The sequence below is a fragment of the Furipterus horrens genome, unplaced genomic scaffold (genome assembly GCF_987537825.1).
Source record: "Furipterus horrens unplaced genomic scaffold, mFurHor1.1.pri manual_scaffold_2, whole genome shotgun sequence".
NCBI lineage: Eukaryota > Metazoa > Chordata > Mammalia > Chiroptera > Furipteridae > Furipterus > Furipterus horrens.
The window spans coordinates 13,906,326-13,933,064 of record NW_028327172.1 but is presented as its reverse complement, the minus strand read 5'-3'; positions in this window follow the sequence as shown (position 1 = coordinate 13,933,064).

Here is a 26,739-nt window from a genome sequence, read left to right as displayed (position 1 = left end):
CTTCTCTTTTAGATCAAAAATGAAAAGGCAGACATTGTGACCCTCAGAAGACTCTGCAACCGAAAATGTCCTTCTGGGCTCCAGCCCCGGCTAATGAAATACCAAGAATTCTCTCTCCTCGGAACATGAGTGTGTGGCATCTGATGCGTGTTCTTTGTATGGGGCTTCTTCTTTGTACCTCTCGGTCGATGCTGGAGACCCATATAAGTTCCCTACCAGAAACATGACAGCTGTCCCTCCATCTGCCCAGCCTAGCCTTGGGCAGCTTCTGCTGGAGCCAGGGGTAGAGGTTGTCCAAATAAGGCCTTGCTCTATTTCTGAGCTTGACGTTTATTCTTTGCAGATTTCACACATGTGAAATCTGTGGGTGAGTTCCTTGCCTGGAAGAGTAGGCCGGGGGTGTGGGGCCATTGGGTTGAACCTGGGCCCCTTCCTAGCCTGCCCCTTTGTGCTGTGTGACAGAGGAAGGTCACTGGCCTTGCTGGGGGTGGGGGTGGGGGATTCTTACTTGCATGTGGACCACGGTTCTGTCTGCAGTCCGGTAGACGTGGGCTTAGTGTCCACCAGGTTCCTGCCTCTGCACTAGTATCTGTGGACAGCAATGGAAAAACCCACATGCTGGACCTCTGGGAGTTTAGAGAAGATGGTCTTGGAAGCCCTTTCTGGCTCTGACATCTAAAAGCAGCCAAGACAGGCTCAGAAAAAATATTCGAGCTGGTTAGGCCAGGGCTAACAGGAAGCCAGGTGTCAGGGATAAAAGATTTTTGTAGCTTTTATAGTGATTTTTCTGGAACAAACAGAGTCTTAGATGCAAAAAGACTCAGTATTCGGCTGCCCCAATTCCTCACCAATTAAGGACGTCGCTCAAAAAGCCTCAGGTACAAACGCCATTCTCACATCACCCGGAGAGACAGCTGCCGGTAGGGGGCAGCACAGAGCAGGGTAGGAGCGCTTGGCTCCTGAGGAAGCATCCCTCGCTCATCCCACTTAGACCCCCATAGGACCTCCCAGAGAGAGCCTAACCCCGCTCACCCTGACAAACACGCACAGACGGCGATCATGCTTCCGTAAGTCCCCCTTTTCTAGTCTGAACTCCTCTCTTAAGTCCTGGGTCCTGACTCCTGCTCTCAGGGTCCTCAAGTGGGCCAAGAATGACCAGAAGAGGACAATGATGGGCAGGGCAAGGGAGAGTGACACTCGTGACAAGGAATGGACCCATGGGGTAGTTTAAAGATCCAAGAGAATGTTGGTGGCCCACATCAGAGCACCTCAATGGAAACCCTTTGCTAATATGGAGGATGGCAGAGAAGAAAGTTTCCTGTTTCCAGATGAGAGGGGCATCCAGAGGACAAGGGGGCGCTACCTTTTCCTACCTCTGTGCATATGCTTAAGCCCTTCCTTTCCCCCTGGGATGCCCTCCCAGAAGCTCTGCACACTCACACCTTGCCCATTGGTCACTGTCTGTCTCAAATTGCACCTCTTCCATGAAGCCTTCCTAGATATCCCAGTTAGGAGTTGCTTTTTCCTTCTTCAGATTCTCATTGCATTTTGCCTGGACTGCTCAAGAGATATTTAAGACTGGTGTGTGTGTGTGTGTGTGTGTGTGTATGTGTGTGCGTGTGTGTGTGTTCTAGGTGTGTTTGTACAGGAAGACTGAGTTGGAAACTATTGAGACAGTATCAATTCTATTTTATTTACTTCTAAATTCTCCATAGCATTGAGCTCAGGCCTTAACTACTGTTTATGGAATGAATCCATGAGAGACATGTAGCAATAACCAGCCTCTGTAATAGGTGCCTTATGTATATCATCTCATTTCATCCTCACACAACCTGAAGAACTATTGACTCTTGTTTAACCACTTTGCAAATGGAGAAACCAAAGCCCAGAGAGGCTCTATAATTTTTCCAAGGCTGTAAAGCTCACCTGTCTGAACCCTGCCTCCTCCCCACCCCCCGGAGCAGCCTGCTCTTCATAAGGGGTTCAAGCAGTGCTTAATTTTATGTTTTAATGCTTGGTACCCACTCCATTAGGGATAGCTTTAAAACATTTAATCCTTATATATTTACTTCAGTGTGTAGTAGGAAAAAAATGTAATCACCAGTGTGAACCTGTTATTTTATCAATGCTATTGCGTAACATGAGGACAGAGGAGGTAAATGAGTTTTTAAAAATCAGAGGATTGGTAGCAGATGAATTTTAATTATGCACAAATTCAATAGTATACACTCTTAAAACTGCTAATGTGGTGCAAAGATGACTGAAGTTTGTGAAACACTGGCATGAGTGACTCCATGACCTACAGAAGTGTGTTTTAAAGTGTCAAAAAAAAAAAAAAATCACGAGGAATAGTAATTACATATTAAATGGAGAAAAACTGGACAATTGAGGTAAGCCAGGAAAGAAAAGTTAAAATCCCCCTCCACCCCACGGTGTGTGTGTGTGTGTGTGTGTGTGTGTGTGTGCATGTGTGCGTGCACGCGCTGTGACAGGTGTCGGCCTGGGGTGAGGGTTGTGTGGCTCAAGCCCAACCTAGACCTGGAGATAGCACCTGCCAGGGGACCTTGCAGGCACACTCAGCACCTGGCCTCTGCTGATGCTGAGAACCTTGGCTCTGTGACATCAGCCTGCCCAGTAGCTAGAGGGTGCCAGGTCCAGCGCTGCAGATGGTGGGGTCATAATCCCATTTCCCCAACACCCCACCTCAGGAGCTCAGTGCAGACCCCAGGGCCTTCTTCCTTCTACTCCCACTCAGCCCTGCTGCCCTCATCCCTTTCTTAGCGCTTGTGTATGATTTTATTTTCATGTCTCTCCTCCTCTGTGATCCTATAGCTCTCCCAGGGTCTGAGCCATGCGGTGCATTGTACAGGACTTGGCATACAGTCGGCACTAAACAAATAAAAATATCCCGGCTGGAGACCACTGCCTGCCAGATTTGTCCTGAAACCCAATGGCCTAGAGCAAAAAACTTAGTCTTTACTCTCTAGCCCCGAAACAAATTGTCTCTCTCTCTTATTGCGATCGTCTTGGCTCTTACTTTCCTAAAGGTATTTACTGGACAACCATCCATTTATCTGTCTTGTCTGTCTGTCTAGATTTACAGGGAGGACAGTATTGCTCCTTTGGGACACCTGGGGTATGAGGATAAACAGTATAATTTGCTGTAATGAGTAGCTATTGTGTTTCTGACCCAGGTTACCTAGTGCTTTTTTCAGTTTGCTCATTTAATCATCACATTTGTGCTGAGATGGAGTATTATTATTCTTCCTCCTTCTATAGAGAGAAAACAGACTCTCAGAGAGGATAGACTTGTCCAAGGGCATTGTGCCTGTCATGGGTGTAGTTCACTAAATATTTTTGGTCGATCTTCCTGACACCTTGTAGAATTGTACTTCCTTTAGAATTACCCGTAGCCAGGTACTTGCTTTAGCTGATAAAGTATGAGTTCCTCACCCCCTTCCACTGCCTAGGCAAGTGGTGGAATTTTAGACAGTGGAAACCCCTGTTAGAGTCTTGGTTCTGAAGGGAGGATATTGTGGAGCAGAGCCTCCCACCAGCTTGCAGTGACCATGCTGCCCCAATGAGAAACGGGCCTTGTTTTAAGCCTCTGAATCTCAGGGATGTTTGTTACTGCAGCATAACCCAACCCTTCCTGAGTCAAACAGGTACAAAGCGAGTGAGTTGGCAGAGCTGCACTTTGAATCTCAGTGTGTCTGGCTGTAAAGCTATTTCTGCTCCCACTATTCCCATAGTCCTTGTGACCATGTTTTGAGGGCACATGGACTGTCCTAGGGTGAGAGCTCACACTGTGTTGATGATGTACACATCAGAAAGTCTCCTTCTTTGCAAGCTCAGTTTTCTTGATTTCAGGCGAGTCTGCCACAAGCTTATTTTAGTAAAGAAGTTGAGAGAGTAATATAAAAATCACAATAACAATAATAAAAAGACAGCTAAAGTGTGCTAACTTCGCATCACCTATGTGTTGAGCACTTTAGATGTTACAGCCCCCCTTAGCAGTAGGTGCCATTATTGTAGCTGCTTCACAAATGAAGCGAACAGATGTAGAGTGGTTTAGTAACTTGTCCAAGTTGACACTTCCTTCCATCATGGAATGGCTTCCTAGCGGTCAAGGCAAAAATGGAAAGCAATAGATTACACACAATTCATTATCTTTTGAAAAGAAGCATGTTGGTATTTAGCACTGGGGAAAAGTCTGACTTCTCCCCCAAATTAAAGTTTTTCCCTGGATCATTTATAAAGACTCCTGTAGCATGCATGACTTTTATAAAAATTTTTATTTCAAGATAATTTCAGTATTAAATGAAGTTGCAAAATTAGAACAAAGAACCCTGTATACCCTTTGCTCAGGTTCACCCATGTTAACATCTGCCTCTGTTGCTTTATTAGTCTCTCTCTATACACATAGGACTATTAGTTTTCCAAACCATGTGATAGTAAGTTACAAATATTATTTCTTATCCAGATTCTAATCCAAACTCACACATTGCATTTAGTTGTGATGTCTCTTTGGACTCCATTCATCTAGAATAATTTCTCAGCCTTTCATGAGTATTTTCTAGAGCAGCCCATTTATTTATAGAATGCCTGTCAGGTCAAGCTTGTATGACATTTCTTCCTGCGTAGATCTGGGTTATGCATGATTGGTGAGAGCATCACCGCAGTGACACTTTGCCCTTCTCAGTACATCGTGTCAGGAGGCGCCCAATCCTGTGTGTCCATTGCTGTGGTTGTTGACTTTATCTTCTTGGATGTGAGGTGTCAGTCAACTTTCTCTGATGTAGTTACTATTTTTCTGTTGTTGCTAGTAAGTGGTTGTGGGGAAATACTTTGAGACTGAACATCTATTAATCCTCAAAATCTACACACTAGTTTTGATGTCTGTTGATGGTCTTTAGTGCATTTTTAAAGCCAGTGGTTTTATTGAAGCTAAAATAATTTCTTCCTAAGATAATTTCTCATATAGAACCACCATAAACATCTAAGATATCACCGCTGCTCAAAAAGACCATTTTCAACTCACTGGACAGAGTGAAGGTTCTTGATATTCCTTGACTGCTTGTCCAAAGGTGGAGGGGAGAAGACTGTGGAAACCTTGAAGTCATTCCAAGTATTTGGGGGTCAGCAAAGGCTGCTGCTCTTTGTAGGAATAGGTGACAGAAGGAAGGAGAGGTTCACATCTGGTGTATTAATTTGCTAGGGATGCCTTAAAATACCACCCACTGGGGGGCTTAAACAACAGAAATTGATTTTCTCAGAATTCTGGAGGCTGGACACCCAAGGTCAAGGTGCCAGTAGGGTTGGTTTCCTCTGAGACTTGTCTGCTTGGCTTGCAGATGGCCACCTTCTCACCATGTGCTCACACGGCCTTTCCTCTGTGCTCACACATCCCTGGTATCTTCTTCATCTTAGAAGAACACCAGTCACATTGGATGAGGGCCCACTCTTTGATCTTATTAATTGTAATTACCTTTTCAAAGGCCCTATCTTCAAATACAGCCCCGTTGAGGTGGGAGGAGGTTAGGGCTCCAAAATACGAATGGGGTAGGGGACATAATTCATTACATTTGGATAGGGGAAAAAAATCAGGGGGACTAGAGAATGACCTAGAAGTGTACACATTCCTCTCTACCACCCCTCTGCCCATGCACTCAGTGGGCCTATTTAGAGCCATCATGAATGAGCGGCCCACACTGGAAGAGACCTTCACGTTCCTTTCTCCAGATGATGTGTCCAAACCACTGGCAGACCCAGAGTTGTACAAACTCCTTCTGTCTCTTAATGCTGCTTGGCTGAAGTTCTTTCATATCATTCTAGATTCAAAAACAGGCATGAGCCCTGACTGGTGTGGCTCAGTGGATAGAGCGCTGGCCTGCAAACCAAAGAGTCACTGGTTTGAGTCCCAGTCAGGGTACACGCCTGGGTTGCAGGCCAGGTCCTCAGTTGGGCACATATGAGAGGCAACCACACATGATGTTTCTCTCCCTCTCTTTTTCCTTCTCTTCCCTTCTCTCTAAAACTAAATGAATAAAATCTTTAAAAAAAAAAAAAAAAAAAGCAGACATGGTCAATGGAACCCCAAGGTGCCCCTGTGGTATCTCCCAAGGAAGTGGTGCATTAATCTAGGGTCTGTGCCACATATCCCCCTCCAGGCAGCTTGTACAGGTGTGTGCAGCAGAGCCAACTGGTAACTATAGTGGTATCGAACCTATAGGAACCAAAGTCTTAGATCTTTATTAAATCTGGCCCTTGGTTCTCTGCATACTTTGTCTACACCTTCTTGGCAACACTCAGTCCACCTAGAAAGAGAAACTCCTCAGGTCCAGCCACAGAATCTTCTTCACCGTGCAAGGACTCCCCTTCTCCAAGTCCCTCTCTCAGAGGGCTCATCCATGAAGTCTGTCGAGGAGGGTCTTCCCCATATTCTTAGCTCCTTGAGTCTAAAGGACACCCCAACCCCCCAGGGCAGCTGTTTTAGACTTTAACTTTCTTCCCCATGGCATCTGCTGCAGCTACCTCTGACCATTTTTCCTGCTTCTAAATTCTGTTTTCCTCCCTCTAGTCCTTCACTGAGTCTGACGCATGAAGCCCAAAATCCATTTGGGTGCGGTCCCAAGAGTTTTCTCTCTTCCAGACCCTCCAGGATGGTGCCAAGTGGGAGGAGGTGGGACTCAATTCTCTGCTTTCCTGCAACTCAGCAAACTGCACTTTATGAGTTGCAATCCACATGAAAGGGCCCCCAACTAAGCGTCTGGATTCATTCGGCATGTTGAATTAATTTGGAAAACAAGGGGAAAAAAACAACTTGGTTTCAGCCCAGTGAGGGATCATGACATTTTACCAAGTCCTGTCACCCTTTTGCTTTTTCTTCATCTCTCACTTCAGTACCTTCTTTCAGACCGACCACAGGTAAAGTGGGAATGGTGGCAAAATCTTGTCCTGTTGTGAGGGTCACGTTGTGTGTGTCACTTCACCCAAGAGAGGGGAGAGAGCCATGGACTTGGCCCAGGACACCTGGGTTCTGATCCTGCCCCTCACTGTTAAACTTTCCTAATCTTTTAGATGTCCTTGGGCTCTGTATGATGTCAAGGCCCCAGAAATGGTCTGCTCATTAACAGTTCTCTATATTCAAGGACCTTCTCCTATACATTCTTGTGCCTCAGATCCATTTTCGGTGTGTCTGCTGGAATGATCTGGAAACATAAATTGGATTATTCTACCCCACTGTGCTGAAATCCCTTGGTGACTCCCAGTTGTTCTGAAGAAAGAATCTGCAATCATCATCATGGCTTGGGAGTCCCTATACGGCCCAGCCTCTGCCCGTCTCTCCAGCTCCTTCCTGAACCACACCCACTCCCTTCATCACCCCGGCCCCTCCAGCCATACTGCCATTGTATACACTGTTTCTTTGTCCTAGACATGTTTCATCACCCCCTCTTCTTTGGACCTAGTGGATACCCACTTTTTCTTTAGGTATACTTTAGAAGTATAGCTCAGGCTTTACTCCTTCCAGGAAGCCTTCCTGGACTAAGTCAACTCTTACCTTTGTTCACTCTCTCAACACCAACTTTCCTTTCTTTGAAGCAGTAACCCACCCAGAAGTCACTCTACATTTGTGTGTGTTATGGTTTCATGAACTTCTGTCTCTTCTAATAGACAATGAGGTCCAGAAGGCAGTACCTAATACATAGCTGAAGCACAGTAGGCACTTGGGAATCATTGGTGAATGAATGAATACAGCCAAGACATTAGTCCCCTTGTTTAACTCATTGGCTGCAAGTGACCCTACATAAATCTTTAGGAGAAACCGGATGTATCCTGCTCAAGCACACAGGTGTCCCAAAGGCAGGTGGCTATTGACACTGTTGGGCAACAGCTGGGTCAATGACATCTCCTGAGGACTTGGTACAAAGCCAAGGTGAGGACCAGCTCATCTGTGAGGTGGGCGTTATGGCACCTAATCATGGGACTGTGGAGGAGATTAAACAAGAAATAATATGTATGAGGTTTTCCCCAGTGCCTGGCATAAAACAAGTGCTCAGTAGGTCTAGCCATTCATTTCAGTACCTTCTTCCTCGTGTTAACTGCCAGCTTACTCCTCTGGAGTAAATTCATCTGGAGCTGCAACTTTCTTACAGAATTTGTTAGCGGGGACTCTCACTGGCCTTGCTATTATTCCAACCTGAACAGGCTATTGTCCACATCTCTGTGTGCAAGAGCGATAACTGGGGGCAACATCCTGGATCCACACATGGGACGAGGAAGTGAAGGACTGCAGGAGAACATGTCCGGTGATCCTGGTGGACATTGAAGAGTTTGGGTCTAGCACATAGCTGAAGAGAGCAAGGGAGGCTTAAAAGAAAGGAACCTCTAATGAGATCATTCCCATGATAGGGACGCGTGAGCCTTGAACTTCAAGGTTGACAGATCTGGATTCAAATTCTTCCTACTTGCCGAAAATGCATTTCTTGAACATTGCCTTTCCAAATAGTCTTGGGTCCAGGACAAAGGGACAGATGACAGAAGGTGCTACCTCCAAAATGCATCCTTTATGGACACTAGGTTCCATATGGGCACATCCCTTTCCTCCGGTGCTCTCACCTGAGTTCACTATAATCTCTCTTCCCTCCTGTTGCAGATACTGCTGGTCTCCCTCCCTCCGCTTTCACCAGCCCTCCTCCCCACCCTCAAATCAATTCTCCAAGCAGCAGCCAGAATAATCATTCTGAGACGTAAATCAGATCACATCTCTGCTCTGTTCAACCTTTCATTGCTTGTCATCACACTTGGATACAACTCAAACCCCTCACCATGACCTAACAGGTAATAAAACTTGGCCCCTGCCTTCTCCTTGACCTCATCCCCTCCCCCTACTCCTCAACCCCCTCCCCGCTCCAGTCACTCTCCCTGCTCTCTGCTCCTCAAACCTCATGGCTCATTTGCCATTTTCTGTCTCCTCCTTCTGGAACCCGCTTCCCCTTTTACCTGCTTGGTTCCTTCTGGTCATCCAGGTGTCAGCTCAAATGACCCATTTTCAGAGAAGCCCTCCCTGACCCAGCAATTTAAAGAAATGTCCCCACCCAAGTCTGTTTTGTTTTCATAGTTATTACCAACTGAAATGATTCCCTCCATTTTGTTGTTGCTTTGTTTATTGCTCTGCTGGAACGTCAGATTCATGACCACAGAACTTTCTGGTCTCGTCCACTCCCATATCCCCAGTGGCTGGAGGGGTCCCTGGCCCATAGTTGTTGCTCAATAAGTGTTTGTTGAATGCATGAATGAATGAATGAACAAAGAGGGGGCCAGAGCAGACAATGAGACCCTCTCAGCAATGAACTAGTGAGGGCATGGTCAACAACTGGAACAGAGACCCCAAAACACAGGGGTTTAAACTACGTGAAATTTCATTCCCCTCTCACATAACAGTCCAGAGCTGGTGGAACAGCTTTAACTGGTGGAACAAGTGAACCAGACAGTGAAGGCAAGGAGCAGAGCATAATAAATGCTCAGTTAATTACGACCGTGGTTATTATTTCTGTTTCTTCCCCATTCTGGGTGCCCTTGGGACAATTCTCTTGTGTAGAAGTCCCGAGGGCTCACTTGTGGTTCCCCAAGACAATTTTCCTCACTTTGGAACTTTGTTCTGGAGATTTTCATGAGTCAACAAACCCTGCAGTATATCTTCCCAGTAGAAAATACCCAGGGTGGCCTCCAGTTTTTCTCGAAAGCTTCCCTCCCTCCGTTCTCCTGATTGTATCGGGGAGAAGTCTCTGCCGGGTGCAGGCGATGTCTACGCAGAGGGCCAATTTCAGTGGCAGGATTCCACCAGAGAGCAGCTGTGGAGGAGGTGGCAGTGTGGGGCCGAGCACCAAAGGGCTCCTGACCTTGAATCTCTGACTGCTGACTCCCCGTCTCATCGACAGCCATGTGGGGTGGGGAAGGGAGGCCTCTGTTTGCTGGAAATGAATCCATGGAAAATGCTGGAGTGGAGTTCCCGCCTCTGGAGCCACTGTGTCACCGCAGACCTCAGGCCGGGAGCAGCCGCAGGGCAGCCCACAGGGTGGGAGGCAGGACCTGGCTGTGGGAACACACAGAGCTGACGGGATCAAATGGGATCAAACCGACTTATGGACACATTTCCATGGGAAGGCATCCCTGAGTGTGAAGCTGGCTCCCAGAGCAGCGTGGGACCTTTTATGTGGCACCAGGGCTGACACTGGCCCCTTTCACAGGATGTCAGGGCCCTGGGGTGATGGGGGGTGGGGAGACAGAGGGTGGGATGGGAGGAGGCCTGAGGGGTACACCAGGAGGCCCCACCCCAGGCCACCAGGAAGAAGCTGAGACTGACTTCTTTCTCACCTAAGGCTGGAGCAACCTGGGTTCAAATTCTGATTCTGCCATTCACCAGCTGCGTGACCTGAGAGAAGCCATTTAACCCTCTGAGTGTTCATGGCCTCACCTGTAGAACAAGAATGGGTCAAGAATGAGGCCAACAGGTGGGAAAACGTTAGCTACTGGCTTCGTCGTGTTCCACGCACTTACCGAATGCTGCTCTTTAGGTAAAGTATTTTATTGAAATAGATGACATAATTATTGTATTAAATCAAAACAATGCTACAAGGGAGGGATTATCAAGCCCATTTTGCAGATGAGGAAACTGAGGCTGGAGCGTAAGGAACACCCAGACAGTGAGGGGCACAGCTGGATATAAACCAGGGCTGCGGGTCCCCAAACCCTGTGCTTTTTTCCACTACATCCAGAAACCTCTAAGTTAACGTCATGGATGCAAAACATCCTTTATATTGTGTTAGTAACTGATCATAAGCACCTGGAGTGCACAGTACAAAGTATCCTCCCAGCCCTGTCATTACGGCCTCCAGACACCCCCGTGTGGCTCATAAAACCAGTGAATGGACCCGAGGAGGAATGGGTATGAGCAAAGTGCCTCCCACCGACGGTGCAGTGTGCGATCCTCTCTCCTCCCCCTGGACCCACGCCAAGCCTGGGAACCACGCAGCTTTTGGACAATACCACCTGAAATTAGAGTGGACAGGTAGGAGGGGTCCACCCCTTAGCCTTCTCAGTGGCCCTCACATAGCTGAGGGATGAGTCACACACCCCTGGGGGACTTCCCTAATTGCCCACAGGTCTGGGGGCTTGACAGAGTCCAGGCCTGAGTGAAGGAAGCTGGGAAGCACAGTGGCTGGGGTGGCTCATAGGAGGTCAGCGAGGGTGGCCTGGAGCCCCATGGTGACCCGGGCAGCTGGGGAGGCAGAGAACTGCCCTTGCGTTCCATTCTGCCACTTATCAGCTGTGGCACCTTCACAAACTGACCTACCCTCCCTGAATCTTAGCTGCTGCTTCTGAGAAAGGGACTAACAATGGTGCACTCTTCTCAGGGGCATTGGGGGACCCCAAATGTGATAGTGCTCACAGGAGAGTCAAGGGCTCAGTGCATGGAGACAATATGTGCTGGCTGCTGCTGTGGTTGTTATCATTGGCCCACTTTCCAGAACCTTCTGCCCGCTCAAAGCCACACACTAAAGAGGGGTGCCCAGGGCTGGTTTGATTAGTCAATGAAGCAGGCAACCCCATTTAGGGGTCCCTGAAGGTCCCTTGTCACCAGCCTCAGTTCATATTTGGGGACTTGTAGTATCTCTGGTCTTCAGGGTGTCCCCTGTAGAGATGGCTGAGCCTGGAAAGAAACAAACTGTCTATTTTCATAAGTGAAGGTTTTGTCAGATGATTGAGAGATGGGGTGTGCGGTTTCTAGGGAAGGCCGTCGGGGGGTGAGGGAGATGCTGGCTGGTGGAATCCTCTCCTCTCTGGGCCTGAATCCCTTCCTTGTAACACCCTAGCAGACTCTGGATGGACTGGTGTTTGGGGACCTGAGTTTTAAATTATCCAAACTTTGTGGCCCTCTCCTTGATGGGTCCACTGAGGACCACAGGCAGGACATGGCCATCCCTGCTGTTGAGGTGTGGTAGCCTATAAGATGGTAGAGGACTGTGGGACTGAGTCACAGCATGCTTCAGGTGAGATGAGACCCCTCTCCAGGCCTCAGTGTTCCCCTCTGAGAAATGGGTACAGCCTCTCGCTTTCTGGCTCCCTTTGCCTTCCTTGGGGAAGCTAAGGAGGACGTGGAGGCTGGCCTTGGCTGGTAAGGTACGTGAAGGGACTTCAGACAAGCTCCTGCTTTCATTGGAGCCATGCTAGATCCTTCAGGACTCCCCGGACAGGGGGCCTTGTCCTCACTTGCCGAGGGTGGTCAGCACATAGGAAGCCTCCATCTGAGCTCAGCGCAGCGGTTGGAGGGCCCCATCCCTGGGAAAGGAGTGAAGATTAATTAAAGTTGTCAGGGCCTAAGTAAAATCACCAACGTCAATTTCCTCCCTCTGGTTCTTGCTGTCAAAATAAATTGGACAGTCATTACCTAATACTCAGCCTATTTTGCTAATATTTCATGGATGCTGAAGCGCTGATAGGAAACAGGGAAGGTGAGGCCCTTCAGAGTGGGAGGGAGAGGAAGCCATGTGGGGCTGAGGTTGTCCCGGCAGAGTGACCTCACTTTGGGCCACTGCTTGGGACTGTGGCCTCAGGAAGGAGCTCAGATGATAGTCCCTGCGGACCAGGGGTTGGGCTCTGTCCACACAGATCACCGTTCTGACCCAAATAAGACAAAAGAATGGCTGGTTCCCGGGACCCCTCCCATCTACTGGCAATGACTCCCAGAGACCTCCTGGTGCTGCAGCAAGAGGTGCCTTCAGGGATTTTGGTTCTACACCCAGCTCAAGGGGAGCTTTGGTTTCTGAATCTGAAAAATGGGAATGAATGAAAAAGCTTCACTCACCTGCCCAGGTGCAGGCATCTCTACAGGGAACACCCTGAAGACCAGAAACCCGTCAAGTCCCCAAATAAGAACTGAGGCTGGTGACAATAGAACTGCAGGGTGCTCCCATGTGGGATTACGTACCTCAGTGACCTATCAAAGCAGCCCTGGACACCATCCTCCAGTGTGTGGCTTTGAGCTAGCAGAAGGTTCTGGAAATTGGGTCAAGGATAATAACAACAAGAACAGCCAGCACCCATTGAGTGTCTATATATACATATATATGGGTGTAAAAGTTTCTCATTTTCTGGTTACCTTTGGGAGGGCATTGGTTGGAAAGGGGCAAAAGAGAACCTTCAGGGATGCTGGAAATGTTCTGTTTCTTGATCTGAAGGATGGATACACTAACATATACAAACATAAAGGTCCACTGAGCTGTACCCTTAAGGTTTGGAGACTTTGCTTTGTATATGTTATGGTATTAGGTAAGGGTCCAATTTTTTCCTAAAAAAATTTGAAAAGCAAAAGGACTCAATTACATTAGGATATGGGTGTTGATTTTAAAAGTATGGCACACTCTGCGACGCTTTGTCCCTTTGAAGGGAGGGCTCCTTCATGGGCATCACCCTGGGCCTGGCACAGCATGACAGTGTTCCCCAGACCCTCTTACTTGAACCCTCCTGGTAAGCCCAGGAAGTAGGGGTCACTCGTACCATTTCAGGGGAGGTGACATGGTAAGCAGTTGGGAAGGCCAGCAGTGCAGCCAGTTTGCACCCTGGCTGCCCCCTCTCCCCTCAGGGACTTTGGGCAAGCCAGCCTCATCTGCACACCTGTGACACAAGGGGTGATGATAGAATCTGCCTTCGAGGGACAGTGTGAGGCACTGAGGGTGGGAGGGCCAAATGGTGAAGCTGCTATGCAGACAGTATGGCGGCTCCCCGAGAAATTAGAAACAGAATCCCCATGTGATCCCGCAATTCTGCTTTGGGTATGTATCCAAGGAACTGAGAGCAGGGCTGCAAAGGCTTATTTATGTGTCTGCGTGTACAAGGTACACACGACCAAGAATGTAAAGTGCCAGGAAAGGGATGTTAGAGCTGTGGACACGTGGCTTCTCCTCCTTGGGCCTTGGTTTCCCCCTGTGCTTGTGAGGGGTGGGGGTAGCAGTCAGTCTTCCTCATGTGGGTTGTGCCCACAGATGTCACCGAAACCCAAAACCCCTTGACCGGAAGTTCCTGGGAGTGCCCTGCCATTAGGGGTGGAGTGGGCGTTTTTCTGTCAAGCAGGACCCTATATTCCCCTTTCCGCTGGAGTCTGAAAGGATACACACTGTAACCCTTTTCAAATTCACAGCCAGCCCAAGGCCTTGTAAACCCCACCAGGTGAGACTCAAGGTCAGTGAGGGCAGGTGCCCTCCATCTGACTGAGGCAGCCTAGGTCACCTCTGGATGGAGGGGGAGGTACTCATTTATTTCTTACACAAACATGTCAGAGTTCCAACATGTACTGGGCTCTGCTCTGGACTTCACGAAAGTTACAGACAATATACATCAGGGCCGCTGTCTCCAGGAAGCACATGAGAAACCAGGATGTCACATCCTACCCACAGATCTCTGCAAGACAAGACATACAGTGAAAGAGACTGTGAAGGAGGGATGGGTAGGATGAAACTGGCAAGGAAATGTGGGACTGCTACCACTAAATATTAAAGTGTAATGTCAGTCTTTGCCACAGGTCTCCTGAATGGGATGGGCATGGCCGGGGGTGGGGGAGGCTGTCTCTCCCACATGAACAACTGCCCAAAGATCCTCTCTAGATACTCATGCTGCACCCTCGGGGTCCCCCTGAGCTTAGCAGCTCTGAACAAGTTCCCTCTCTCCTCCCCATATCGCTGCCACCGGACAAAGAAGCTAGGTGGGGTGGGAGAGGGAGTCGGGAAGGTTGACATTTCGGGCTCCAATCACCCCACCTTCGTGACTTGACTTGACTTTCTGAGCCTCTGTTTGCTGATCTATAAAATGGGGAGGCTGTGCTTGGGGCCCTGCCTATCTTGAGCCTCGCCCAAAGTATAAGCTCCACCACACCAGGGCTTAGTGTGTTCACCTCCAAATGCCAGGGCTCAGAACACAGCGAAGAGTGGGGACTTAATATGTCTTTGTAGAATTAACATGTGCAGTACAACCAAGCAGGCGATGGGACCCTGAATAGTCAAAACAATCTTGAACAAGAAGGATGGAAGAGAAGAACTCACACTTTCCGATTTCAAAACCTACTACAAAGCCACAGTAACCAAAATGGCGTGGTGGTGGCCTACAGACATACCCATGGAACAGAAGGGAGAGCCCAGAAATAACCCTCACAAGAACAGTCTTTTCCATAACTGGTGCTGGGAAATTGGACTCTTCCCTAACACCACACACAAAAATCAACTCAGAAGGGATGAAGGACCCAAATGTAAGACTTAAAACAGTAAAACTCTTGGAAGAGAAATCACAGGACAGAAGCTTCGTGACATTAGATTTGTCAATGGTTTCTTGGATGCGATATCAAAGGCAGAGGCAATAAAGAAAACTAGGCAAATTGTACTTCATGAAAAGTTTTAAATTGTGTTCATCAAAAGACCCTATTCACAGAATAAAAAGGCAGCTCACAGAATGAGAGAAAATATTTGCAAATCATGTATCTGTTAAGGGATTAATATCCAAGATATACAATAGTCCCCTCTCTGTATCACGGTTCACTTATTGCGGCCTCACTGTATCACGGGATTTTAAAAAATATTATATTTAATTATTTATCGCGGATTTTTCACTATATCGCAGGATTTTGCGGTACTGTGCAGTAAATGCTAAAATAAATGTAAGGTTCCTACTTCATGGATTTTTATCTCTCACTGGGGGGGTCTAGAATGTAATACCAGCGCTAAGTGAGGTATCACTGTATATAGAGAAAGAACTCCTAGAATTCAACAACAGAAAAACAACTCAATTCAAAAATGCAGATCAAAACCGCGGTAAGAGACCACCTCATACTCATTAGGATAGTTATTAAAAAAATAAATAAAACAAAGGTTGGTGAGGTTGTGGGGAAACTGGAGCCCCTGTGCAGTGTTGGTGGGATTGCAAAATGGTGCAGCTGCTGTGGGGAACAGTATGGAGGTCCCCCAAATAATTAAAAATGGAACCGCCTGATGACTCGGCAATTCTGTTTCCAGGTAAATTCCCCAAAGAATTGAAAGCAGGGTCTCAGAGAGATAATTGGACACCCATTTTCATAGAAGCATTATTCACAGTAGGTGAATGATGGAAACAACACAGTGTCCATCGACTGACCAACTGATAACCACAGTGTGGAACCTTGAGAACAGTGCGCTAAGTGAAATAAGCCAGCCGCACAATGACCAGTCCTGTATGACTCCACTTACATGCGGTACTTAGAGTAGTCAACACCATAAAGGCAGAAAACAGAAGGAAGGTTGCCAGGGGCGCGGGGGAAGGGAGAATGGGAAGGTATTGTTTATTGCATATAAATTTTCAGATTCACAAGATGAAAAGAATTATGGGAATGGGTGGTGGTGATGGTTTCATGACAATGTGAATGTACTTAATATCACTGAACCACACACTTAAAAATAGCTAAGATGGTCAATTTTATGTTACGTGTATTTTAACACAATAAAAAAAATAACCAAGCATGGGAGAGTGCTTTGTGAACTCTGAGACCAGGCCTGTCTTGGACCTCGGTATTCTTACTCTTGGGGTGGACCCTGAAGGGAAGATTGGGACCCGCCCTCAGTTTGGGGTGTAATGATGAGGTTGGGGGGTAACCTCTCTGTCAGGAGGAACAGCTTAAGCAAAGACTAGAAGTGGGAAAGGGAAAAGCCCACAGTGGTGGAAGTTTCTGTTTTTCCTTTCTCAACAGTATGTGTGTCTAGAGCAGCACATGGTCCCCTCGTCCAGTGACACCAGCCAGAAGGTCCAATCTTGTGTGGACATGGGCACCCTATGGCTGCATCTGGGAGGCTCATTTGGCTGCTCTCTCTAAGTGTCTGTGTTCCCAGAGCTTCATAGTGTTGCTTAATCCTCCCCCCCACCGCCCCAACCACCAATAAGCAGCCTTTAATTTGTGGGGACATGGTAGTGGCCCTGGGGCCTACGCTAGGAATCAAAGTGAAAAGGCATCATTTACCATAAACAGGCTGGTCCCCAGTGGGTTCTGAGGCCCTGGGACAAGGAAACCCCGAGATCCTCGGGCACTCACAATAGAAGCCACCAGCACACAGGGCTGGCGTCCCAGGCTCTAACCATGAAAATGAGGTCCTTCCCAGCTCCTGCCTTTGAGGAGCCTCTGAAGAGCTGGGAGGGGCTGAGTACAATGAGGAGTGGAGGCCAATGGCTGCAGGGGAAACAATGGGTCCCAATCAATTTGGAAGACTCCTCCTTTGTTCTAAACTGTAATTGAAAAAAAAAAGAAAAGAAAACTTAAGTACAGTATTTTACATACAAAAATAAAATAAATAAAATAAAATAAGTCCCGGAGGTCTGGAGTGGAAGTAAATCTCACTGGGGAAGAGCAGTTCCAATCCCTCTGTTGAGTCCCTATGGAAGTTCCCCAGTCCTTGGGGACAGTGGGGTGCTCATAAATGATAAAGAGGCAGCTCTGAGGGGGACAGGCCTGGTGTGCTGCATTAGCTGATTTCTGTGGTGTAAATACTCCCTCCCCAGGCTGATTCCAAGTTTCCAAGGAGAAAGGAGGGGGCCCAGAGCTGGAAGAGGTAGGTGTGCCATTGCAGTAATCCCACCGAGCACAGGCCACACGTGCAAATGACCACACACCACAGGGGCACTGATCAGAGGAAAATGTACTAACATTCTTTGGACATGAGTTTTGATTATTTATTACCTTTGTTTTTAGTATAATTTATTTAACTCTATGCTTATATCATTTAATTGTTTACGATGGCTGGCAAAATTCCTGAAAACGTAACAGTGAGGCCTCCTGGGCTGGAACAAGTTTGTATGAGTTGGTGGGCCTCCGGCATACGGCCAAGTACAGGAGGCCAGGGCGAGGTCCGTGATTGCCTCCTTGCCAGCCTCTGGATGACCTTGGGCAGCACTCGGCCCCTGGGGAGCTTCAATTCCATCAGCTATTGGAACCTGGAGACAAGTGGGGCTGCCCTTGAACTACCCTTGATTGAGATGTAGACACCGCTGAGGGGTGAGCAAGGGGAGAAGATGCCGGAGTGGCCAGGACTTGGGCTTCAGGCCTGACACCCCTGGGCACCCTGCTCCTTCCCCAGGTTCCTAGTAAGGGGGGGGGGGACTGCCAACACAGCCTCCATTGTGGGTTCTGGCTCCTCATAAAAACACGCCTCATGCAGCAGTACATTTGACCTGAGTCTCCACTATCCTGGCCACCCACCTGTGGGGAGTTCTCACAGAAGCAAGACCTCATGGCATTACTACAGTGGGAAACCTCTTGATGCAGCCCACGAAGCTTCTGGTGCCCTAGTCTGCCCATCTGTACTTGGCCTGCACTAACTAACATCTCGCTTTTATGGAGCATTAACTCAGGGCCAGGCACTGGACTACCAGGGGGTGACCCTATGCCGTAGGACCCCCTAGAGTCCCACTTTGCAAAGGGACAACCCGAGGCACTGAGAATGGTGAAGTCCCTTGCCCAAGGCACGCAAAGTGTATGTTACAAGCCAAAGCCTGTTATTGAAAGCAATTATTTTAATTTATATTTCCAAAAGACAGTCCCCTTTTTTTTGAGTTTTCTACAATTGATGTCACCCAGATTGTGCCCATGGAAGTCCCTGGACAGAGGTGGGGGCTTAGGGAGAAGCTTTATGGGTGGGCAGAGAAACAGAAAAAGCCTGTGGGCACGAAAGCAAGGAATGCATTTTGGCCTTTCTCCCTCTGCCTTCTCCCCTCTAGGGACATGCTTCCCTCTGGGGCGTGGGGGGCATTTTCCCAAGAGACCCTGGTGCTGGGTTTGAGTCCTGACTCCCCCATTGCCCAATTATATACCCTCGGTCTAGCCAGTCAGCATGTCTGAGCCTCAGTTTCCTCATCTGTAAAAATGAGAAAGCGACAATTCCCTGCTCTGCAGGGTGACGATGAGAATTAGAGCCAAGTGCTCACTCAGCATGTGGCATGGTGCCTGCTCATCACTTATTACCATTATCATTAGTTTCAGGGGCCACATACCTCGGCCACAGTCACCATGGCCCTGGCTGCACCCGCGCCCTGAGGATCTGGCTCCCCATTTCCACCCCCTCGCTGGCACCACTAGCAAATGACTTCTCTGGTCTTTTGCCAACAAGATTCAGACCCTCATCTGGGTGCATTTGTTGAAAACGTTAATGAAGCTCTATAGGGAGCAGTGAGCCCCCTTCCCCTCTGTTCCCCTGCTGCCTGGTTATTGACAGAGTAAGTACTCACGTGAAACGCCCCATCCCCTCACACTTTCCAAGCTCTCCACAGGCTCCGGGCTCTGTGTTTGATCACTTGGAAAGGGTCTGACATGGACAATCCAGGTCTGGAAGCAGACGGGAAAGAGTGCTGAAGATCAAGCGCTGGGCAAGGCACCCCTGGGACCTCAGCCTGGCTCAGGGAGCCGGGTGAGCAGCCCACACCAGCCTGGGATTCTCGCCAGACATGAACCAGATCTGAAAAGGGGCGAGGACGGCCAGGAAGCCAGCTGGCCAGGAGCTGAATCTCTCTCGTCCCTTGCAGACTCCCTGCCCTCTGCCTGTAAGGCCATGCCCTTCACCCACAGAGGCCAGAGCAGCGATGGGAACACAGGGTGTAAGCATGCCTCTCTTCCCCAGCTGGGCCGGAGACACCCCCATCACTCAGTCATATTCTCTGACGTGGGCGGCAATGTGACATTTTTGCAACGTCAGAGGCTGAGCTTGAGTCATCCTCACAACCCCTTTTGAGGGGTGAGAGAAAGGCCCACTCCACAGATAGGAACGTAGGGTCCTGGCGAGGTCCAATGGCTCAGCTCTGAGCTGCAGTCTCTCCACTTGATTGGGTCTTCGGATACATGGTCTAGTGCCCTTGCAACCAGGCCACCGTGGCTCCCATTGAAGTGACTGGGTGTGTGGCAATGGGTAGAAGAAAAATTCATTTTTGTCCTTCCACAGGGGCTGTGGCCACCCCAAGTCTGGCAGCTTTACAAGAACAGGCTTGTAAATTCAGCTACACCCCATAATCCTTTTTATGGGGCCTGCTGTGGTAATGGACATTCATCAACTCTCCCAAGCTAAGCCTGGTGGGCCCTGTGAGTGAGGGGCTGAGGGGAACCAGACCCCCATTCGCCCCACCCCCCCGGCTTAGTCTCAAGGGAGGGACAGAGTCACAGATTTCTGAACAATGCCAGGACTCTCAGCCAGGGGGCACTGTGCAAGCAGGGCAGGAAAGGAAGCTACAGAGGAAGACAAACGGATCAAAACCCGTCTCTGGACACCAGCATTGACATCACATATGCGCCCACCCAGGAGATCGGGTGGGCTGGGAAGAGGGGAAGTGCGTCTCAAATTTGAATGCCCAGGCCCCTTTCTAAACCTCCTGACTCAGAATCTCTGAAGGTGGCCCAAGGAACTTGTACATTTATTAAGAACCCTAGATGCCGCTAACATTTCATATCCACTGATGTAGGAAGAGACAGAGAATAATGGCAGGGAAGTAGGAGGTGGGTAAGATATTTAGGTTATTCATTTACTCACTCAACAAGCATTTGCCAAAATCTGTCCTGGATTTTAGATGGGTGCCTTCATGTGGGTAGGTAGGGTCTGTCTGTCCTCACTTGTACATTGACCTTGGACCCTCACCTGTACAGTGACCTTGGGCCCTTCCCCTCCCCTTTCTGCCAAATGAAAGAAGTGTCCACAGTCCCTGCCAGCTCTAATACCTCATGATTCAATCAGGATGCAGATAATTAACCAGGATGACCTTTTATCAGTTAGCACCCTGGGCTATTAGGGGTTGAGAAGTTCTTGGGGAGACCTTGGACCTAGGGCTCCAGACAAAGGACTTTTCACCTCCCCTTTTCAGCTGCGAAGAGTGGACAGAGCATGGCAGCAGCTCCCTCTGTCTAAGCAGAGCGTGGGAAGGCAAACAAGTGGTGGTCTGAAAGGCCTCACCTGGATGCCCAGACTTCACCATAACCTTGATGCCCCTTAAACAGCAATATTGCTTGTGGGGTCCTGCTTTGGGCTTTGCTTAGTCCAATTTGGCTTTTAACAGGTTGCTAAGTGATCTGTGCAATATGTCCACATGTTTGCAAACTATGAATGTGTGTGCATGTGTGTGTAAAAAGTCTAAAGCAATGCTTCTAAACTTTTAAAACATGTGTTATTTTCTTTGTCTGAAGGGTGGAATAATAATAGTAGGACTGGACTTCTGGCCAAGATGGAGGCATAGACAGACACGCTGCATCTCTCTCCACAACTAAGAAGGAATACAACTACATCAAAACTAGAGACAATCAGAAGTTCCAGAAAACTGAGCTGCATGGAAGTCCAACAAACAAAGATATAAAGGAGAAATACTTATCCAGACAAGTAGGAGGGGCGGAGCCAGAGTGAGGAAGACAGAGCATGGTGGTGGTGGTGGCAGTGGCAGGCTGGCAGAAAGTGCAGTCACATGTTTTAAAAAGTAGGGAGGGACTCCTGGGGAGCGTTCCCAGCACCAGACCAGACTGCACAGCTCATGATTCCAGCGCCAGGGAAAGTAAGAGCCTCATTGGTGTAAACCAGTGGGGGTTGGGGCAGAGGAAGAAACTGCCAGTCTCTCAGTAGAGTCTGCTTGTTTAAAGGGCTCTCTCAGTCCTAGAACATCTGCAGACTCACCCACTCTGGGAACGACAGCCAAGGCAATAGCTAGAGAGGTGCCAGTTCCATACAGGAGTGGGAGAAGTGCCTGGAAAAGGGACGAGTGCTGAGCAAGCAGCGTTGTTCCCTCTCAGACCCCACCCCTACATACAGTGCCACAACATGGTCGCCCCATACTGACACATACCTAAGTCTCTGCCCTTTACAATGTAACAGGTGCAACAGCTCTACCTAAGACAGAGGAAAACAAACACAGGAGCCTGTCAAGATGAGGAGACAGAGAGGTATGGCCCAAAAAAGGGAACGGATCAAGTTTCCAGTGGGAGAATTAAGTGACGAGGAAATAGCCAACCTAACAGACATAGAGTTCAAAACACTGGTCATAAAGATGCTCACAGGCTTGACAGATATGCTTAAGTATGGCAAACACTTAAGGGAAGAAGTGAAGGCTACGTTAAATGAAATGAAGGAAAATCCACACAAAACCAATGGTGAAGGGAAGGAAACCAGGGTTCAGATCAATGATTTGGAATATAAGGAAGAAAAAACAGTCAACCAGTACAGAATGAGGAAACAAGAATTGAAAAAAATGAGGAGAGGCTTAGGAATCTCTGGGACAACTTTAAACATGCCAACATGCAAATCATAGGGGTGCCAGAAGGAGAAGAGAAAGAGCAAGGAATCAAAAGCTTATGTGAAAAAATAATGAAGAAAAAATTTCCAAATTTGGTGAAGGAAACAGACATACAAGTCCAGGAAACACAGAGAGTCCCAAACAAGCTAGACCAAAAAAGGACCACACCAAGACACATTATAATTAAAATGCCAAAGTTTCAAGATAAAGAGAGAATCTTAAAGGCAGCAAGGGAAAAGCAGAGAGTTACCTATAAAGGAGTGACTATAAGACTATCAGCTGATTTCTCAAAATAAACTTTGCAGGCAAGAAGGGACTGGCAAGAAGTATTTAATGTGATGAAAAGAAGGACGTACAACCAAGATTACTCTATCCAGCAAAGCTATCATTTAGAATGGAAGGGCAGATAAAGTGATTCCAAGACAAAGTAAAGCTAAAGGAGTTCATCATCACCAAGCCTTATTATATGAAATGTTAAAGGGACTTATTTAAGAAAAAGAAGATCAAAACTATGAACATTAAAATGACAACAAACTCACAACTATCAACAACTGAATCTAAAATAATAAAAACAAAATCCAACTAAGTAAACCAGAATAGGAACAGAATTATAGGTAGGGGGATCATTTTGGGGGTTATCAGCTCAGAGGGGGAAGGGGGAGAAAGGGAGAAATGGTGCAGGGACTAAGAAGCATAATTGGTTGGTACAAAATAGACAGAGGGAAGTTAAGAATAGCATAGGAAAGGGTGAAGCCAAAGAACTTACATGCACAACCCATGGATATGAACTTAGGAGGGTGGGATTGCTGGAGGGAAGGGGGGTACTGGGTGGAGGGGAGCAAAGGAGAATAAAAAATGAGACTACGGTAACAGCATAATCAATAAAATATACTAAAAAAAAAGTAGGACTTACCTCAAAGGCCTGTTGGGAGGATTACATGAAATGATACATATAACACATTTTTATGGTGCCTGGGCCATAGGAAATGCCCCACAGTGCTGTTATTTGCATGGCACTGTTGCGAGCTTTCTCCTGCCTTTGTACTAGCTATATCATTATTTACTTAAAACCTTTCCTCAAATCCTTTTGTGTTTTTTATTTTTATTTTTTACTTAAGGAAATATATTTAAAGGGGAAATGTATCGTTGTAAATGGATAAATGGTATCAACTGCATGGGGAGAACATAGCAGCAAAAAACTGACCAAAGGAAAACAGAACAATGTTATTAAAACCTAGGTGGATCCGTGTCGCAGTGGTGGTTACAGGAATGTGCACCTGATAAAGTGATGTAACACTGTACATATACACGCTGGTGTCCTGGTATCCGTATTGTACTTGAGCACTTACATAAGATGTAATCATTAGGGGAAGGGTGGTGAGTATAAAAGACCTTTCTCAACTATCTTTGTAACTTCCCGTGAATCTGTAATTATTTAAAAGTAAAAAGTAAAAATAAATCCTAAGCACATATTAATGCTTTGTCCTAGCAGGAAGCTGGGGCTCTGTCTCAAGAGGGAAAAAGGTAAGTGTTGGTGCCAGAGAGCCTAACCCCAGACCAAAGCCTTCTACTGAGGAATCAGAAGGTTAGAAAGAAAGTTCCGAAGGGAACCAAACTTGGTAACTGTGGGAGTCGAGCTCACTAAACACGAAACCATCTCACACGGCAAGAGTGGCGTGTGTGCCCACTCTAGGAAACACTGGTTTTGCCTCTGCTGTCCTGTATGAAACACGCAGCTTGCAGACCTGCTATGTGGCCGGGAGAGCGCAGCTTATCCTCAAGGACCACCGAGCCTCAGCACCAGCACCCCACCCCCGCCAATCAGTGCTGTCTCCCCTCGGGAACCCAAGGAAGATGGGCCATGCTCTCTCTGGGCACCTCCCACGGGCTAGCATGGAGCGTCCTGAAATCAGGATGCCTGGGCCCTCGTTGCAGGTCTAATTGCAAAGTCACCATGTGGCTTTGGGCAAGTCCTTTCTTTTTTCTGGGACCCTTTCTTTATCGATAAAATGGGATCCGGGTTCCTCGACTAAGAAATCGTGAGAGGGCACCAAACCTCTTTGAAGTCCAAGGGCACTGGTGTCTGGGCATTGTTCTGGGTAGAAAGTCTGGAACTGAAACTCTGCTCTCTATTTTAGGGCAACCAATCACCCAGGTTTGCCTGGATTGAGGGATTTTCCCGGATACAGGACTGTCAGTGCTAAAACCAGCACAGTCCTGGGCAAACCAGGACAGCCGGTCACCCTAAATATAGCAGCCAGTAGCCACATGTGAACACGGAGCACTTGAAATGTGGCTAGTACAAATTAGGAGAGCTGTAAGTGTAAAATACACAGCAGATGTTGAAAGCCTAGTGTGAAAAACAATGTAAAATATATCATTAATTTTTTTTGATTATGTGTTGAAATGATAATATTTGGATATATTGGGTTAAAATAAAATGTTAACATTTAAATTATTCTTAAAATAAATTAGTTTCTTTTAAATTTTTTTAATGTGGCCATTTAAAAAATTTAAATTAAATATGTGGCTCACAGCTGTGGCTCACATAATATTTCTATTGGACAGCAATGCTCTAGAACAGCAATTTTCAACTGCAGTGCCCCAAGAATTTTTAAAGCATGCAGTACCTGACTATTTAGTCAGGGGAACTCACCTCTTTTCCCTTAGATTGTCAAGTTAAAAAAAAAAAAAAAAAGACAATAGCTAACATGATAGCCATCTAGTGTGGATGAATCAAAATTATACCTATGTTTTTTTCAGAGCGGCAAAAAATATAAATTTTTTTGGTGTGTTGCAGAATTTTAGTGATTAGTTTATGTATGTCATGAGATGAAAAAGGTTGAAAGTTGCTGCTCTAGAACCTTCAGCAGACTTCCAAAGGGATCTGGTCTATGATTCAAAAAATGCTCCAACCTTTCTTGATAGAAGATTCCAAGATTCCTTCAGAGTGAATGATGGCACTTAGTGCTTCTCTGGGCAGCCGCCTGGACCTTTCATTGTAGAAGGCACTTGTGTACTCACAGGTCCCTGTATGGAGACCTCCACCCACTGTCCCTCTCCTTTCCTGATGGCTGCACTGCCCCCATCCTTTTGTTGAAAGGCGCTCCTGAAAGCTCAGCGTTACTTCCCGCTCTGTTCCATGTGATTTTCATTTGTCTAATTAAAGCTAATCTGATAAAGGCAGGAATAGCAGAGATTCATAAAAACTCCAGTGAGCACAGGTCATGGCCCAATCCAAAGAGGGGACCTTTGTCTCTCCACCCCCGGGGCAGTGGACAGCTGGCAGCAGGTCATGACAGGAGTGGGCAAAGGAGCCACGATCAAGGAGGGAGGGGGCTGGATTTTCTGGGACCAGCTGGACCAACATCCCTGTATTCATCATTTGCAAAAAGATCAGAAAGTTGCCAAAGAAAGAAGATGAAAAACAAGAAAAGCCTGGAAATCGCAGGAGACAAGCCCTGTGAAAATGAGGAGGGGGGTGGTGGAGAGCTCAGAGAGCTAATGGAGACCTGGTACTCTGGCCTCCTGTCTCTTAACCCTTCTCTTCTGGCCAGTGGCAGCATCTAGGGGAGAATGGCCCAGGTTAGAGTCACAGCTCCAAGCAAAAAGGCGAGAGTCCAACATGGCTCACACGGATCCTGTAACCATGGACACTGGGCTCTCCCAGGCCTTAGGCTTTCCCAAATCCATCCCTGGAGCCAACTGCCAAGGGGTCCCCAAAATACACCTCTTCTTCAAGAGCTAGGACCCCTGGAGCAGTGCCTCTGACCACAAAGGGCATTGTGACACCTACCTACCTACTCTCTTCCTCCAAATGGTGGAAATTCAGATATGACTTGGGAAGGGTCTGGAATATCTGAGATTTTCTGTTTGCTTCAGCATTTTAATATAAATTCTCTAATTCCTCCTAGGTGAGGGAGGTAGCTCAGTAAGGAAAAAATCAAAGATGCTCCCAAACAATGAATTAACCAAGGCAGAAGCATTTACTCAAGAGTTGGTATGTCACTGGTCCTCTACGGGGAATTTGGATGGGGATGAGGAAAAAAAGGAGGCCCTGCTCTCGTTGGGGAGGCTGAACTCATATGTGAGCACAACGAGAGAAGAAGGCGGGCACAGCCAATTGCCAAACTGAGCAGAGTACAGCCAGGGCTCTCTGAGACGAGAATGGGGAGAGAGCGAAGGAGCCTCGGTATCAGAGGCTTCCTGGAGGTGGGTTTGGGTTGGCTTCGTGAAAAGAGGGCTAGGCCAATGGAAGAGGACCGTGGTCCAGGAGGCCTGAGTTCTCCTGGGTTCTCATACCAACTCTGTGAGCTTGGGCACCTCAACATCCTCCTGGTGCCTCGTCTTCCTCACTTGACAGGGTTGGCATCTTTACTGAACATTCTAGGATTTGAAGTACCAGAGAGGAATGGG